General features: G+C 38.2%; 1 pseudogene; it reads right to left on the reverse strand.

The window, feature by feature from the left end:
- Nucleotides 1–702: 702 nt before the first annotated feature.
- On the reverse strand, nt 703–1229 carry LOC113927241 (annotated as a pseudogene).
- Between the last annotated feature and the right edge of the window lie 18530 nt (nt 1230–19759).

The raw sequence follows: 19759 nt of genomic DNA on the forward strand, positions 1-19759 counted from the left end.
TTTGCTGATTATATCCAGGCTGCTCAGAGCATACTCAGAGCTCCACATTTTATCACCTCTAATCGTCAGTGTCTTTAATCAGCTATACTGCTTTTGTCACTTTATTTTTTCAGTTTGTTTTCATGTTTCAACTTTTTAGTCAGCTTCATGGACATCCTAAAATGCTAAATGAGACACAACAGAATATTTTTTCTTCCAGTACTAAAAAAAAGGACATTCACAAGTATTTTAAGAAATTTCTGTATACTTAGGGTGGTGACCTTGAATAAAAAAACCCACCTCTAATTATTTTGATTTCTTGTACTTGCATTTGGAAATTTCTTCCTAATCATGATAAACATTGTATACAGGCTTTTAAATGCCTATTTTTTTAAACCAGTCTGAACAAACATTTTTTGCCATGATCAGTAATCCTGAGAGTCCAAACTGAAAAACTGGTAAAAGGAAAAAATACCCAGACTCTACAAATGTCCCAGGATTAGTATTTAAAAGGGAGAAAATTTTAGAAAACACATGGAGCTTTCTAAAAGGTCTTTGTGACAAGCTACCTCAGGAGCTCAGTTCAAAAATAGAAGTTGATGTACTAAAACAGATGTGTCAGTGCAGCTCCAAAAATCTTTATAAATACAGCCATTTGGAAGGATGATCCTGGACCAGAAGTTTTATTCCTTGTGTATCTACATTAGGTGCACATGCCTCATCTCAGCTGTCCTAATTGTCTCTGTAATTTCCTCCTGAGTAGCGGTCATAACCACCCTGGCTTCTGCCACCAGAGTCTCTGGACCTTCCATATCCATACCCATATCCTCCAGGTCGACTGGCATATCTGCCACTCCCATAGCCCTGGTCCCCACCACCTCTAGAGTAGCTGCGACCACGCCCATGGGCCCCAAAGGCACCCCCTCTAGTTCCCCTGGCCGACTTGCCGGCGTGATCCACACGGATCTGGCGAACATCCATCCAGAGACTCTCCATTCATGGCTTTCATGGCATCTGAGGCATGCTCTGGATTGGTGAAGGTGATGAAACCAAAACCCCGGGATCGCTGAGTCTCCCGGTCCTTGACAACGACCACCTCGGAAATAGGACAGCTGCTGAAGTGGTCTTCCAGAGCCTGCTCATCGGTGTTGAAGTTGAGCCCTCCCACGAAAAGCTTCCCTTCTTCAGAAGACATGGCAGCGAATTCGAGTACTGCAAATTAAGCAAAAAGACCAGAAGAAGAGCTACGGTCGAGGAGCGGAGAGACTGGCTGCCTTTGTCACTTTTAATACGTTTTTGGCACTTCTACTATAAGCAGGCACTACACTTGAAACTACCATGTTAAAACCTACTTTTCTAAGTTTGTGCCTTTATTGTGTTTGTGGTGGGTTTTTTTTTTTTTCCTTAATTCATCCCACTTGTTCTTCAGCTTCAAAAAGTTTTGTTTTGTATAGAAAATTGCCCGAAAAAGAGCCATCTTTGTTTCTGGTTCAGTGGCTTCTCTGCAATCTTTGGTTTATTGTCTCATTTTTACTATTGTCATTACTGCTCAAACTCAGAGAGCTATATTATGAGTCATAAATACTACTGATGGCTGAATATCGTAGATGGCTGGTAGAGGTCTGCATATGTACATAAGATCATTTTAGAAGTTTCTGTTTTAATAAAATAGTATATCATTTGTTCTGAATTATCCAAGATCTCAAAAGAGTATCAGATCACTTCATCCGCATATTGTACTTATATCAGCTAAATCCTGCCCAAATTGCCTCTTTAGTGCATAAGTCCTTAGAATGCATTGTTTTATAACTATTACAACCATGAAATATTTTGGGACTCTGCTACACCACCCATAAGAGTCAGAAAATAAGTTATTTTGTGGAGAAATAAACTGCTATCATCTATTTGAAATTAAACTTTTCTTTCTTGTGATCTAGCAATTACACTACTAGATATTTACCCCAAGGATACAAAAATACAGATTCAAAGGGGTACATGCACCCTAGTGTTTATAGCAGCATTATCAACAATAGCCGAACTATGGACAGAGCCCAAATGTCCACTGACTAATGAATGAGTAAAGAAGAGGTGGTATATATACAAAATGGAATATTACTCAGCCATCAGAAAGAATGAAATCTTGTTATTTGCAGTGATGTGCATGGAACTAGAAAGTATTTTGCTAAGCAAAATAAGTCAGTCAGAGAAAGACAAATACCATATGATTTCACTCATACGTAGAATTTAAGAAACAAAACAGAGGAATGTATGGGAGAGGGATAAAAGGAAAAAAAAGAAAAAAGAGAGAGGGAAACAAACCATAAGAAATTCTTAAAGACAGAGAACAACCTGAGGGTTGATGGAGTGAGGTTGGTGGGGGATGGGCTAGGTGGGTGATGGATATTAAGGAGGGCACTTGTGATGATGAGCGCTGGGTGTTGTATGTAAGTGATGAATCACTGAATTCTACTCCAGAAACCAATATTGCACTGTATGTTAACTAACTAGAATTTAAATTAAAATTGGAAAAGAAAAAAAATAAACTTTTCTTTCTTGGAAGAAGCAGGGTGACAAAGGTTCCTCACCTCCCTGCTTGCCTAGAGATAGTTATGGGTTCTGCTAAGAGACTTTACTCTCCATATCAGTGATTGCCAAGTAACAGTCTGACCTTTAGGAGTTATGCAATTTCACACCATGGATGATTCATTTCTGTGTCTTCTCATATGACAATTGTTGGTCCTTCTGTTCCCTGTGGGAAGCAAGAGTGCCACCTCAGACCTGCCTCACTAGCCTCTCTCACCCCTTACCACATCAGAAAGCTCCTTACGAGATTTCCTCCAGAACATGTGGTCAGTTTTCCCAGTGTGCTAGAGAGAGCTATCCTGCGATGACCTTTGTTTACTCACCTATATCTGAATGTTTTCATAAATCTCAAAAACATAAAAGTTAGGGGGAAAAAGAACGAATGGCATATGACTTCTTATTGCTACTCTTTTCTTTCCTAAACATATATTAGGGTAAGAAGGAAAGGGCTTCAGGATTTTTACTTTTTCTCTATCATGTACTGTTATATTTTAGATTATATAGCAAAAGAGGTGTCTTTTTTACATTGTTTAATAATTCAATGAACTGAGGTAAACAAGATACTCCACATATAAAAATGCAAGTGTTCTGTTTATGCCTAGGTAGAAGCCATGTGAGAATATCACTCTCACAGTAAGAAACAAGTCATATAATCTACAAAATCCTAACTTAATTTGAGCCCGTTGGAGAAATACAATTAAAGGCAACCAGGTGAACTAAATTCTAGAGAATATCAAGCCCTTCCAAGAAAAGATGAGATATACCGTCTTGCCTTCGGAGAGCACAGGGTAAGAAGTGACAGCCGGAATGCGGGTAAGAGGAAAACAACTGAAATGTTAAATTATTTTTTTAAGATTTTAGTTATTTATTTGAGAGAGATAGAGACAGAGAGCATGAGTGGGATGAAGGGCAGAGGGAGAAGCAGGATCCACTGAGCAAGGAGCCTAACGAGGGACTTGATCCCAGGACCCTGGGATCAGGAGCTGAGCCATACGCAGACGCTTAACCGACAGAGATACCCAGGCGCCCTGCAATGTTAACAAATGCTTAAAAGTATTCTGTGAGCAACAGTTTAGAATCTCTGGGTCCCTTGACACAATAAGAATATAGATTCACTCAGCAACTCTTTTCTTGAGCTTCATCACATAGCCCATGAAAATGATTTGGTGCCAGCCAGGAGACCTGCAGGAGGTCCCTCTATAGTTTAGAACTGCGGGTGCTGGTTGTCTGCTGCTGATAGACAGGTACAGACCATTCTCTCATATGAAGCACAAATCCTCTGATGCCACAGGAGGGCAGAAAACCCTCTTGTCCTCAGGTCGCAGGAAAAGGTGGCTTGCTGCTGAGGGAGAAAAAGAAACATCTCTCCCTGCAAGACGGGCAGAAACCTCCTCGTGTACAGGATGGAGATAGATAAGAAAGGTCTGCTTCTGGGGAGAGGCAGGAATCTCACTCCCATCCACGATGGGAACCTCCCCACTACAATGCAAACTGGTGCAGCCACTATGGAAAATAGTATGGAGGTTCTTCAAAAAATTAAAAATAGAACTACCACAGGATCCAGAAAACCCACTTTTGGGTATACATCTGAAGGAAGTAAAATCACTATCTGAAAGAGATATCTGCACCTTTATGTTCATTGCAGCGCTGTTCACTGTAGCCAAGATATGGAAACAACCTGAGTGTCCGTCAACAAATGAATGGAGAAAGAAAATGTGGTATAGGGAGAATGACATCACCAAGATGGTGGAGACATAGGGAGTTCTTGATTCATTCCCCCTCACAAGAAGAACAACTAGCATCTATTCAAGAATAAGATACCACTGAGGTGAGGTTGGGGTGAGGCTGAAGTACCACCTGTACCTCAGAGACCAAGACAGACGACATTTGAAGGTAAGAGAAAAGGCTACATCTGACTCCCTGCCCCTTCCCCAAGCCAGCACAGCACAACATGAAGAGGTCTGGCCTGAGCCTCTAGTTCCTCCAGCGGAAAAGAGAACCTAGAGGTGACAGCTGCCCTCTCCCAGGATTGTGAGTCACCTTCTGGGAGCCCCTCCTCTGATCTTACACCACAGGGTTTGCAGGGAAATTTGGGGGGCCCAGCTCCTGGGAATCTCACTCTGATAGAGAAAGGGACAGGGCTTGCAATAACCAGCACATGGATCTTGACAAAGTTCCTACCCGCAGTGCCCAAGTAGTAATCCCAACGAGCAACTTTGCTCATGTGCAAAACCAAGTCAGAGGTGTATTCTGACCACGGAACTAGGTGGGGTGCAGATCTGCTTATTCAGATCCTCAAACAAGGAGTTTTGTGGCTCTAGAGCTCAGTTTGCCCACACCAAGGCAAGGTGCTGAGTCACAGCCCCACCCATGGGGAGAGTTCTGTCCAGTTCCATCTAACCAGAAGGGCTGGTGTCAACTCCTGAAAACTGTGCAACCCAGGGGCATATGAGCTAAGAGGCAAGTGGACAGAGCACATCCCCCCTAGAGCAAAGCCAGTACCAGGCAGGAGACTTCCTTTCATAGCCAAAGCTGAGCTGAGGGTAGATCCCAGCCCAGCCCGACCCAGCCAAAAAACCTGTTTGGGAAATGGAGAGTAGTCTAGAGGATCCCCTCCCTTGCCATCCAGGCAAGAGGGATAAGACATAGCCCCACCTGCTGTGGAGAATGTCTTCCAGCCCCATCTGACCAGAAGGGCTGGCAAAAACCCCTGAATGCTATGTGGCCCAGTAGCACTCAAGCTGAGAGAAAAGCAGGCAGAGGAATAGTTTACAAAGCTGAGCCACTGGCCCTATTCAACCAGGGAACTTGGGGTGTGGGTTGGCTTGAGTTAAGACAATAGAGAGCTTTACCAACTTTAGAGCAGCTTCTCTCACTGTGCCTGGGCAGAGAATACAATTCATAGCCCCACTCATTGCTAGATATAGCTTTCAGCCTCTCTGACCAGGAAATCTAAGCAGAGCACATGGAAGGCTATGTAGTCATTCAACAACCTTATGTACAGTTGCACTTGAACAGACAGCATAGCCCTTCTGCAGAGCGAAACCAGTGGCTTCATCTATCCAGGGGATTCAATGTACTCGGGCCTGATTTCAGTCCCCAGAAATGAGTTGTGCAGGCCTTGGGCCCTGGCCTGCTGCTCTGCCAGCACAAGGAAGCTAATTCATAGCCCTAACTACTATAGTACCCAGTCCTGACCATCTAGTAAGCCTGACCAGAGAGTCCAGGCAACCACAAAGCCCATCCCACAGCCTCACTTGGGTAGGGAACCCAGCTAGCAGCCCTATCCAATCAGCCAGAGGCACAGCTCTCTGTCTGCATCCTCAGACCTCAGATAGTTGCTTCTCCTCAAAATAGACCATATAATAGCAAGGCCCACCCACCTAAAGACATTTACCTGGAAACCCAAATTGAGCTAACTGGTGAAGAACTGTCTCTACCAAAGCAAACCTGCAAAGTCTGTAAGAGAAGCTGCATTACTCACATGCACAAATACTAACATAAGAAATCAAGGATCACAAAAACTCAGATAAACATGACATTACCAAAGGAAACTAATAAAGCTCCAATAACTGAGTCTAAAGAAATGGAGATCTCTGAACTGTCAGACAAAGAATTCAGAATAATCCTCTTAAAGAAGTTTAGTGAACTACAAGAAAACAGAAAACTTAATGAAATTAGGGGGAAAAAATTCATGAACAAAATGGGAAGTTCGACAAGAAAATAGTAGCCATTAGAAAAAAGAAAAGAAAGAAAAAATAGAAATCCTGGAATTGACAAACACACAAACTGACCTGAAAATTTCAATACTGAATTTCAAAAATAGACTCAACCATGCAGAAAGAATCAGCAACCTGAGGGATAGGACATTGGAAATTAACCAGTCAGAGGAGCAAAAAGAAAGAAAAATGAAAAAAGGTGAAGAAAACATATGGAATTATGAAACACAATGGAAAAAAATTCTTATTATGGGAATTTTATAAGAAAAGGTGAAAGAGACAAAGTATATTTAAAGGAATAATGGCTGAAAACTTCTTGAACCCATAGAAACAGAGAGTGGAATGGCAATTGCCAAGGCTGAGGATCGGGGAAAATGGAGAGATGTTGGTCAAAAAGTACAAACTTCCAGCTATAAGACAAATAATTTGTGGGGATCAAGTGCACAGCATTGCGACTACAGCTAACAATACTATATCATGGACTTGAAAGTTGCTAAGAGAATAGATCTTAAATGTTCTCACCACACATGCCTACAAAACAGGGATAATTGTGTGAAGTAAGGAATATGTTAATTAACCTTATTGTGGTAATAACTTTGCAATATACATGTGTATTAAATCATCATATCGTCAATTATATCTCAATAAAGCTTGGCGGGGAAAAGACCCCAGAATTCAACTGCCATGAGGGGAAGAGACAGGCATGGTGAGAAGTCTCCCTACTCCACCTCGCAAAGCTCAGACTTTTATTTTATTTTAATGCATTAGGAAACTAAATTTTAAAGAATTTAAGTAGCTTGGACAAGATGATTTAGTTGAGTAAAATTTGGAATGTCTGACCCGAAGACACACTTTCTTAATCTTAATTGACCCAATGATTTTTTTAATTGATATTATGTGAACGTACAGTCATCTCACACAATGTTTTCACCGTGAACTACAACTTTAACAGGTGAAACAAAAACTGTAGGAAACCAATGCAAAAGTCTTTCAATGATTTTTTTAAATGAACATTTAATGCATATGCTACAGATATTTTTTTAAAAGGCAAGTCCATTTTAGAAGTACCTTTAATAAATAATTTTAGGTAACATTCTATGAGGATATTAAGGATTAAGCAAAATCATCAGCTCCAGGAAAGGTGAGTCATCAAATGGTGAATAAGAGGTCATGATTAATTTATTCATTCATTCCAGACTAGGTATCAGAAAGAGAATGGTAAACAAGAAAATTATGTGCCATCCTTCCTACAGACACATTCACATGGTGACAGGCAAATTTTCTAAAACTAAAATATACTATCTTTTTTTTTTAGATTTTATTTATTTACTGGAGTGATACAGAGAGAGAGCTAGAGAGCACAAGTGGGGGCGAAGGAGAAGCAGGCTCCCCACAGAACAAGGGAGCCCGATGCGGGGCTCGATGCGGGGCTCGATGCGGGGCTCAATGCGGGGCTCGATGCGGGGCTCGATCCCAGGATCCCAGAATCATGACCGGAGCTGAAGGCAGACGCTTCACGACTGAGCCACCCGGGCCCTCCTAAAATATATTATCTTAAAAGGGTTCTCCTCCCTACTTTACTCACCCTCCCCCAGAAAACACATGAATCATATTTTACCTTTCTTTTTAATAAGAGACAGCAAGAGTAAATTAAGAATTCAGATTACTAAATGTTCTAAGACAAAAAAAAAAGCACAATTAACTCTAGAAAGCATGACTATTACAAAAATTTGTTCTGAAGGCTACTAAATCGGTGGTAAGGTTTTTCTAAAAGTTAAAATGTTCTAAAATATGTATAATTTTTATACATGACAGTGAAACGTTAGATACTATTTTCTTGTGACAGTATTTTAATAGGAAGACATTACATGGGACATCAGTGGTCCTGGCACAGAGGTCTCATTCAGATACGCACCTCTAATCATACGGTAGGATCAAGTTTTACCTAACAATGTGTACAAGAGCAGGAGGAAATGAGCGGCAGTGTTCAGATGCCGCCACCATGTGGCAAAAGAGAGCAGGTACCGGATCCCAGCTGAAAGGCAGGAAGGAGAAACAACCAGGGGGATTTAATTCTAAATTTTGAAGAAGTTCTCCCTGCCCCACCCACCCTTCGCGACCCCCAACAGCCAATGGTTAAATAATTACTAATATTTTAGGTTTACTACACCTTAAGGGCTATTTGAACAAATAATAATGATTTTTATATGCAAAGGTCTTTCTATTAATAGTTTTTAACATAGTTTTCTGATCATGCTATTTGGGGAAAAAATGTAAAGAATAATACTATTTAGAAAGTAGGCAATTATTTCTTAGAGTCCATAATCTGAGAAACAAACTGGGAGTTCTAGAGGGGAGGGGGGTGGGGGGATGGGTTAGCCTGGTGATGGGTATTAAGGAGGGCACATATTGAATGGAGCACTGGGTGTTATTTGCAAACAATGAATCATGGAACACTACATCAAAAACTAATGATGTAATGTACGGTGACTAACATAACATAATAAAAGAAAAGAAAAGAAAAAGAAAAAAAGAAAGTAGGCAATTAAATTCTCAATAATTTAACCTTGATTAATTTATTTCCTTATTTATTCATTCATTTAGGCCAGTGATCCCGATGATAATAAAAATACACTTGATCTTGGCCAAAAGGCTGAGAAGTGATCTGATGATAATAAAAATAAAAAACTATTTAACAATCTGGTGGCAAAATTTCAGCAGATATTCTTCATATTCTTTCCTATGCATCCTTACATTTTTTTTACCAAAATGAAATTCTATATATTAATATACAGTTTTTCAATTTACTTTTGTAACCTGTAATTTAATCTTGCATGTTTATCCAGAGGTATTAATAAATGTTTTTAAATGCCAGTACTTGTAGATTTACTTTGTCTTTTCAGTTGACAGAATGTCAACCTGAAAATAAAAAACTGCAATGAGCATTGATTTGAGATTAAAGAATCGCAATTCAGGGAGCAGAAATTCAGGTGGATATGTAGTGTTCCCACTTGTAGGGTGAAAGCAAGGGGTTTTGTGAAGAAAAGTTAAGGGGAGCGATTACATGAGTTGAAGGAAAGAAAAAAAAGTTTTTCTCTAGGTGTTAACAAGTTAAGCTACTTTGGGTTATCCATTAATCGACCACTGACTTTATTTTCAGGAAGTCTACAACTATCAGTCTTGCTGACTTCTCAAGCAATTGCTTGAAACAATTGCTGCTTTGCCCAGTCTAAAGGTTTTGGCCCAGTTCAAACAGAACCAAGTAAGGCTATTCCTCTGCAATGGCCAGTCCTGCTCTGGTGGGGTTTTCTTGTTTGTTTGTTTGTTTGTTTTTTAAGATTTTACTTATTTGAGAGAGAAAAGACAAGTTGGGAGGGGCAGAGGCAGAGGGAGGAGCAGACTCCCCGCTGAGCAGGGAGCCTGATGTGGGACTCGATCTGGGGACTCAAGGATCATGACCTAAGCCGAAGGCAGATGCTTAGCTGACTGAGCCACCCAAGCGCCCTCCTGCTGTTCTGGTCATGTCAATTTTTCACAATAAACTACATGGTAAGTACATACAAACCAGCCTCATAGCATGGAAATTTTAATTGGTGATTTTAAAAAGAAAACCACAAGCCCAAAATGGCATCACCTAGGTTACAGTACCAAGCCATTAAGCCAAGCAAGGCCTAACCCCCAAACTAACTGGGATTTTAACCCCCCAGATATGTAACCTTTAACCAGTCAACATGGGAGCTGAAGAGCACTAAGAAATTCACTGATAGGCCCTTCCCATTCCCCTTAGGAGGGCAACCTTTCCTAAAACAATGAATTCTTTGCTAATAATTTTCCTTTTTCCTCCTTATCTCTACTTTTAAAAACCTTTCCTTTTCTGTAGCCCTGTGGAGTTCCCCCTTACTTGCTAAATGGGATGCTGCCCAATTCATGAATCAGTAATGCCAATTAGATCTTGGGGCCCCTGGGTGGCTCAGTCGTTAAGCGTCTGCCTTCGGCTCAGGTCATGATCCCAGGATCCTGGGATCGAGCCCCACGTTGGGCCAGCTCCGCAGGAAGCCTGCTTCTCCCTCTCCCACTCGCGCTGCTTGTGTTCCCTCTTTGGCTGTGTCTCTCTGTCAAAGAAATAAATAAAATCTTTAAAAATAATAATAATGCCAATTAGATCTTTAAATTTCTACTTGGTTACATTTTTGTTATTTAAGTTACAAAGTTTTATATTATTTACCATTTTATTCCCAGTATTTCACATAATGTCTGGCACAAAATAGTTGACAATAAATATTTACTAAATAAAAAAATATATACCTGCAATAGGAAACCTTTTCCTTTAGGTCAAAATATATATAACTTTAAATCCTGAGAGACATTATTGCATGGAACTTAAGGAAGGATGTACACTATTACACTTACTGAATAAATTTGTGCACCCCAACAGTTCTGAGCAATGCTATTATAAAATGTTATCATCTTTGCCATTCTAACTGATAAAACACAATTTTAATTGTTCTATATTTTATTTTCCTTTTAGTAAGATTAACAACCTTTGCAAATGATTTTCAGCCAGTTCCTCTCTTTTGGATTAATTGCCTATTTGATTTCTCAACTTATTTTTCTATTGGGTTATTTCTTTTCCTTAATGACTTATACAATCCACTTGTATACTATGGAATGGATATTAAATTTTTCTCTGTGATGTGGAGCAAATATTTCAACTTTGATTACATTGACTTAAATAGATACAAATATTATTAATATTATTAGGTTTTTCTGATACAGTTGTGTCTTCATTGAATCTAATGAGTTGAGCATATAGTTTCTCCTTGAATTAAGATGGTCAGAAAATAGCAGAAGAATAATTTTTATTTTTAAAATATTTAAAAAACAAATTATAAGAATCAATCCCTTTTATAAAGATATTGGCTATTATAATTCAATTTCCTTAAACATATATATTTCTATGTTCCTAATCTTAAGATTTTGTCAAAATCATGTTAGCCTATCTGTTCAGGTGTCTCTAAAAATATAACTTTATGTCTTGCTTAAACTGTAGTATTATGTTAACATTATTTTAAAACTATGAGAAAATCAAGAAGATAGTATCAACCCAGTCTAATCGCTAAGTATTTACCAAATTTGGGGATATTACTTAAACTTATTTTACTTGTGTAACCCATTTACTAAAACTTTTAAGTTTTTTTAAAGTTCTCCTCTTCTATTAGCAAGTTTTTTTTTTCCTAGTGTGATAAAGACTCTTATATAGTAACCTTTTAAACATGGCCACTAATTTGACTCAGTTAAAGTCCTTTTATTAGTAAGATCAACTTTAGAAGAAAAAGTTTTTCTTAAGAGATCAACATATTTTTTAATTTGGGAGTAATTTTTTTCTAGAAATCCTTCAATTGCTCTTTTCCAAAATGATTTCAGCAATATATTGGCCATTATAAACCTATCGGCGCCTAAATTAAAATGCAACGAGTATACCTGTTAGGAACTGGGATTCCCTTCAAGGGATTGTTGACTCTTTTGAATTTAGAGACACCCCCTCCCCCACATTTAACATAGAATCAAGAGACACGTTAGCAAGATATTACAAAGCTAACAAAAGAAATGACACAGAGCAACAGACTTAGTCAAGGTTTTGGCCAAGTGGGAGATGGGGAGAAGATACAGAGGGTAAATAGACAAGGCACAGATTGAGTGAGTTGCCCACTAATGGTGTATTTCAAATCCTGGTGACAAACTATTCTCCCTAGGGAAATTTAATGTACAAAGAGACCACAAGGCAAGGATGGGAGCTCCATTGACAAACTTTCAGGTCACCACATGGTGGCACTGTGTATCACTCACAGAAGATTGTTGGCTAGGAAAAACCCAAAAATCAGGGAGACTAATAAAAACTCTGTTACCGTGGAATTACTTGCCACTCACTAAGAACAGCGATGCCAGAAACGTGGACTCAAGAGACCCTATCACGGACACTTCAAGCTCTGTGTTGATCTAAACCAGTGGTTCTCAAACCAGTGGAGCTATTTTGCCAAGGGAACATTTGGCAAAGTCATACCTGAAAGAGAGGGTGCTACTTCTAGTAGGCAGAAGCCAGAGATGCAGCTAAGTATCCCACAGTGCCCAGGACAGCACCCCACAATGTCAGTAGTGCCAAGGTTGAGAAACCCTGACCTAGATGAAGAAAAGCTAAGTTCGCTCATTATTAAAAGAATGTTAACAATTCCATCAATAAAATGAACACTGAGTTTTTTTGCTTGCTCAGGCAAGACAAAGAGAGTACCCCGGTAAGGACCTTCCCTAAGTGGCCCTCTGAAGGGGAGAAGTAACCTGTACAAGAGAAAGACAGAAAGTTTATTATGGTTAGGATAATTAGAGGATTGAAACTTGGACTCAGAAAAGGGTAAGTGTTAGTATATAACTCTGTACTTGATTAGTTAAAACTCACCCTATTGTTCATTTTCTTAGTGTTCACCTTGTGCTCTTTTTCTTGTTCCAGGATCCCATTTAGAATTACAATTACTCGGCATGTCTCTGTTAGATGCTCTTGACTGTAATAGTTTCTTAGGCTTTTTCACTACTTTTGATGACAGCAACAGTTTTGAGGAATACTGGTCAGATATTTTGCAGGATGTTTTTCAATTGAGGTTTATATGATATTTTTCTCATGGTTAGTCTGAGATTATGGGTTTTGGGGAAGATCACATAGGTAAAGTATCACTCTCATGACTTCATATCAAGCATACATACTGTCTACATATGACATCATTGGTGTTAACTTTGATCAGCGGGTCGAGGTCACATTTGTGAGGTTTCTCCATTGTAAAATTACTCCTTTTCTCCCTTTCCATATTGTTCTCTTTGAAAGGAGTCCCAATGCGCAGCCCACATTTATGGTGGGGGGAGTTATTTATTCAATCATTTGTTTATATTATTATGGACTCAATATTTGTTTCATGTTTTGGATTTAATCCAATACTCTGCTATTCTTTTTTTTTTTTTATCAAATTGTTCCAGCTTTAACTACAGGGAGCTCTTCCAATTGGATCCGAATGCCTCTTTGACATATCTACATCACTGTGTTACATGATTTATGCAGGGGTTTTCTGCTCTTTATTTTTGCTTGTTTTGTTTTATGAGGGGGTGGTGGTGATTGGAGCACTTCCTTGCTTTCTGGCACCATATAATGCTCCAGGCTTACCATGTATGTTTCTTTCCCCAGTCTTAGAATCAGCCATTCCCCCAAGAAGCCTCGGTTCCTTGTACTGAAGAATAGAATTAGAAACCAAGATGTGGGCCCTGGGTGTGCTCTTTATTACCAAGCTGTCCTTGCTTCTAGGCCCTCTCAGCTGACAGATCAGGAAAAATATGTATATATACTAATGCATGTTTCTATAAATATTTCTATAAATAGCCACCTGTATCTATATTAAACTAAACATGAGTTCATACCGATGTCTCCAACTCTGATCTATTACAACATACACTATTCTAGCCCCCTTCCTTTGCTTGGCTGCAATCTCTCATTACAAAAGTGAGAAACCTAACTCCCACTCTCCACCATTCATTTATTAATTTTTCAATTCCAGCATATGTACAGTGATTTTAGAATTGCTAACCTATACCCCCATGGGAAGTAATGTTGATATAGTGTTCATATACTAGTGGAGGTTAAGGTCTCCACTCACTTCCACAGTGATTTAGGTTAGCACCCTTTGTCCTCATACCTTTTCGTGAGAGTATTCATAATTTTGTAATGTCACAGTTTGCATTCCATCCTGATATCTCCCAAACTTCTAAGCAATTTTTTTATTTTATTTTATTTATTTTTTTAAAGATTTTATTTATTTATTTGACAGAGAGAGACACAGCGAGAGAGGGAACACAAGCAGGGGGAGTGGGAGAGGGAGAAGCAGGCTTCCTGAGGAGCAGGGAGCCCGACGTGGGGCTCAATTCCAAGACCCTGGGATCATGACCTGAGCCAAAGGCAAACTCTCAAAGGCTGAGCCACCCAGGCGCCCGCAATTTTTTTTATTTTAATGCAGTAAAAGTTTATTCTTTGTGCTGTGAAGTTCAATGCATAGTATAATAATCCACTATTACATTATCATACAGGATAGTTTAACCACCCTAAAACATCCTCTTTTTTAAAAGATTTTATTTATTTATTTGACAGAGAGAGACACAGCGAGAGGGGGAACACAAGCAGGGGGAGTGGGGGAGGGAGAGGCTGGCTTCCCGCGGAGCGGAGAGCCTGACCCGGGCCTCGATTCCAGGATCCAGGGATCATAACCCGAGCCGAAGGCAGAGGCCCAACGACTGAGCCACCCAGGTGCCCCCTAAAACATCCCCTTGTTTCATCTATCAATCCTACCCTCTCCCCAAACTTATGGCATTCATTGATCTATTTACCATTTCTATAGTTTTACCTTTTTGAGAATGTCACATAAACGGGATCGTATAATATGTTGTCTATTCAGACTAGCTTCCTTCGGTTATTAATTATTAATTTAAATTAGTTAATGTGTTACCTATTAATAGTAGCACAAATCATCAATATTTACAAAAAGCTTACTGTGATTCTGATTGTGATTGCTTTGAATCCGTAGTTCAAGTTGGGAAGAACTGACATTTGAGCAATAATGAATCTTCCAATGAATTAACATGGACTACCTGTCCACTTATTTTGATCATTTTGATTCCTTTCATCATGTTTATGTAGTTTACCACATACACATCCATAAATATTCTGTTAGATTTTTATACCGAAATATATCAGTTTTTTAGTGCTATTATATATGGTATATTATGGTATATATATATATATTTTTTTTTTTTTTAATTTTTCATTTCGGGGCGCCTGGGTGGCTCAGTTGGTTAAGCGACTGCCTTCGGCTCAGGTCATGATCCTGGAGTCCCAGGATCGAGTCCCGCATCGGGCTCCCTGCTCAGCGGGGAGTCTGCCTCTCCCCTGACCTCCTTCCCTCTCATGCTCTGTCTCTACCATTCTCTCTCTTTCTCAATAAATAATTAAAAAAATAAATAAAATTTTTCATTTCAATTGTTTATTGATGGAATGTAGGAAAGCAATTGACTTTGTATTGTACAACCTTGATATACTTGCTTATTTCTACATAGAGAATCATGTCATCTGCAGATAAAGATTTTTTTCCTTTACTATCTGTATGTATATATATTTTCTTTTCTTGTTTCATTCCAGTAGCTAGGACTTCCAATAAGATGTTAAATAGTGAAAGAGGACATCCTTGCCTTCTACCCTCTTAGGAAGAAAATCTTTAGTTTCTCACTATAAAGTTAGCCATAGATTTTTTTGTAGATATCCTTTATCAAGTTGAGTTCCCCTGTGTTCCTAGTTTGCTGAGAGTTTTTATCATGAATGGGTATTGAATTTTGTCAAATGTTTTTTTCTGTATCTATTGATATGACATATGATTTTTCTTTTTTAGCCTATTAATGTAATTATTGTATTAATCGATTTTAGAATGTTGAACCAGCTTTGCATTTCTGGAATGAACACCACTTGGTAATGATACATTATTCTCTTTATATATTGCTGGATTCAATTTGTTAATATTTTGTTTAGGATTTTTGTGTCTATGTTCATGAGAAATATTATTCTGTAGGGTTTTTTCTCCTTGTAGTGTCTTTATCTGGTTTTGGTATTGGGGTAATGCTGACATCATAAAATGAACTGGGAAATGTTCCCTCTGCTGTTATTTTTGGGAAGAAATTATGGAGAATTGCTGTTATTTCTTTGTTAATGTTTGAATAGAATTTGCCTGTGAAACCGTCTGGATCTGTTTCTTTTTTGAAAGATTTTAAATTATAAAGTTAATTTCTTTGATAGACACAGGGATGTTAAGGTTATTCTTTTCTCCTTGAGTGAGTTTTGGTTGTTTGTGTCTTTCAAGAAATTGGTCCATTTAATTTAGTTATCAATTTGGGGGAAGAATTATTCATACTAGTCTCTCCTTGTTCTTTGAATGTTCATAGGATCAGTGGTGATGATCTCTCTTTCATTTGTGACATGGTAATTCATGTCTTCTCTCTCTTTTTTCTTTCTTTCTTTCTTCCTCTTTTTTCTTTTCTTTTCTTTTTTTTTTTTTTTTTGGTCCTTGCTAGAGATTTGTCCATTTTATTAATCTTTTCAAAAAGCTTTTATTTTCTGTATTCTTTATTTTCAACCTTTTAAAGTTTTGCTTTTATTTTTATTATTTTTGTACATAGCAAATTTAAAATATAAATTGCAGACAAAATGTTCTCAGACTACAATGGAACTAAACTAGAAATAATGACAGAAAGTTGACTGGAAAACCCCCAAACATCTGGAGATTAAACAACACACTTCTAAATAACATGGAGGTCAAACAAAAAGACTCAAAAGAAATTAAAATATATTTTGAATTAAGTTGAAATAAAAATACAGCTAATGAAAATTAATAAGATACAGTAAAATGGTGCTTAGAAGATAACTTATAGCTTTAAATGCATGTATGATAAAAAATGAAATTAGAAAAATTCAAAATTAAGATTTTAGAGAAAGATGACAAAATTAAATTTAAGACACTAAAAGTAAAGAAATAATGAAAATGAGACTATAAACTTAAATAGCTGAAAATGGGAAAACAATATCAAAAATAATAGCTGGATCTCTGGAATGATCCCTAAAATCCATAAACCTTTAGCAAGACTGGCCAAGACAAAATTAAAGGGTAAATTCCAAGGAATATCAATAACTTTTAAAAAGATCTTTATGTAGTAACTTTTTAAAATGTTGTAATTCTGTTCTAAGTTTTTAATTAAGATGAATTGTATGGAATTTAAGTGATTCTAAAAATGTTGGCCTGAATTTTAGCTTTGGTTTCTAAATAAATTGATTTTATTTATTTTTTATTTCATCTTTTTTAAAGATTTTATTTATTCATTTGCGAGAGAGACAGAGAACAAGCGGGGGAGAGGCAGAGGGAGAGGGAAAAACAGATTCCCTGCTGAGTTGGGAGCCTGACCCCAGAACCCCGGGATAATGACCTGAGCCGAAGGCAGACACTCAATCATCTGAGCCACCCAGGCGCCCAGATCAACCAATTTTTACTTAGGAAACCAGGAAACTGGGTCATAGAAATCAGAGAAGTACTTGAATAAATAAAGAAAAACTGGAGACAGAGCGAGAGCAGGAACACAAGCAGGGGGAGTGGGAGGGGGAGAAGCAGGCTTCCTGCTGAGCGGGAAGCCCGATGCGAGACTCGATCCCAGGACCCTGGGATCATGACCTGAGCAGAGGGCAGATGCTTAATGACTGAGCCACCCAGGCGCCCCTAAATAAATTGATTTTATTTAAAGTGGCCTAACAGCATCAGATGGGCTCAAACAAGAAGACTCGCTGAGTAAGTGGCAAAGATTGCTACTCCACTTCTCGATCCCCATCCTCCTAAGACATCTAAGTTCGGCTATTATAACAACGTGTGCTTTTGCCTCAGAAATCCCAGTAGTAAGGCTTGGCTTCCCACAGCTTTGTTTTATGCTACTGCCCTTCCTCTGAGGTCAACTTCTGAACTTCCCAGTGGCTCTATAATTGGTGTACTTGTTGAATGGCCCACAGGGGCAACAGCCTGGACAAATGAGAAAAAGGAAAAAGAAGCAGAAACTCTACTCCGCTGTTCAAATAGGGTGAGTTCCAGACAATCAGAAATTCCAGTTCCATTTTGCATATATATTCCAGACCTAGAAACCAATCAATCAATCAATCAATCAATCACTGCCCTGCCTGTGTTTTAACTTCAATCCAATGACACTCATTCATCTCTGAGGCTGTCTGAATATTCAGGAATTAGATAACTTGAAATCTTACTCAGAGACTGTAAAAACTTTAACCCACCAGAAATTCCTAGTCATCTAAGGTATAAAGGTCTTAATACCGGTTTCTAGAAACACGGTATTTTTCAATTCCTTTTCTGACTTCCTGGCTTTCCTGACTTTCTGGTAACCCCAGGACTGTCATTCCCATACAGGGTCAATAAAAGAAGGATCATCTTTTGGTCTAAACATGCCAGCCATCATCTGGAATTTGATGTTAGGAAATAGCCTAGATTGTACATCATTTCCCCTAAGGAAATTTATCATTCCAGTTTGATTAATAAAATCCTCTTGAAGGAAGTATGGGTCAGTATTTTAACTTTTGATTATCAGATAGATAAATTAAATAATCTAGAAGTGTGAACTTGTAGACAAGGAAGTGGAACTCACCCAATCAGAGCAGAAGAAAGAAAAAAGGAATGAAAAACAGTAAAGATAGCTTAAGGGGCTTATAGCACAACATCAAGTGGACTAACATTTGCATTATAAGGCTCCCAGAAGGATAAGAAAGAGAAATGGACAGAACACTTATTTGAAGAAATAATGACTGAAAACTTCCCTAATGAGGGGAAGAAAAGAGATAACCAGATCCGGAACCCCAGAGAGTTCCAAATAAGAGGAAGCTAAAGAGATCTACTCCAAGATACATTATAATTAAAATGTCAAAATTTAAAGACAAGAAAGGAATCTTAAAAGCAGCAAGACATGTAAAACAACTTTTTTTTTAATTGAAGCATAGTTGACACACAATGTTACATTAGTTTCAGATGTACAACATAGTGATTGTGCTAGAGAAAAACAAGAGAACCCTCATAAGAATAACCACAGATTTTTTCAGCAGAAACTTTGCAGGCCAGAAGGGAGTGGAATGACATATTCAAAATGCTGAAAGAAAAAACTCTGAACGAAGAATACTCTACCTGGCAAAACTCTCCTTCAGAACTGAAGTAGACAGAGGGAATTTTCCAAGCAAGCAAAAGCTGAAGGAGTTCATCACCACTAAACCAGCCTTACAAGAAATATTCAAGGGATTTTTTTTTAAGTCAAAAGGAAAGTGTGCTAATTAGTAACAAGAAAACATGTAAAAGAATAAATCTCAATAGGAAGGTAAATATATAGTAAAGGTAGTAGATGAATCACTTTTAAAGCTGGTATGAAGGCTGAAGACAAAAGTAGTAAAAATAACTATGATAACAGTAATCAGCAAAGGATACACAGAAACGTGACATCAAAAACAAAAAGTGTGGAGGGAGAGTAAATAAGCTGAGCATTGGAATGGGATCGAACTTGACTTTTAATCAACTTAAAATAGACTGTTATAGATATAAGTTGTTATATGTAAGCCTCATGGTAACCACAAAACAAAAACCGAGATACACAAAAGATAAAGAGTAAGGAATCAAAGCATCATTAATCATCAGGAAAATGCAAATCAAAACAAGATATCATCTCACACCTGTTAGAATGGCTATGATCAAAAAGACAAAAAATAACAAGTGTTGACAAGAATGTGGAGGAAAAGGAACGCTCACGCATTGTTGGTGGGAATATAAACTGGTGCAGCCTCTATGGAAAACTGTGTGGAATTGCTTTAAAAAATT

This window comes from Zalophus californianus, chromosome 7, assembly GCF_009762305.2.
Source record: "Zalophus californianus isolate mZalCal1 chromosome 7, mZalCal1.pri.v2, whole genome shotgun sequence".
Taxonomy (NCBI): Eukaryota; Metazoa; Chordata; class Mammalia; order Carnivora; family Otariidae; genus Zalophus; species Zalophus californianus.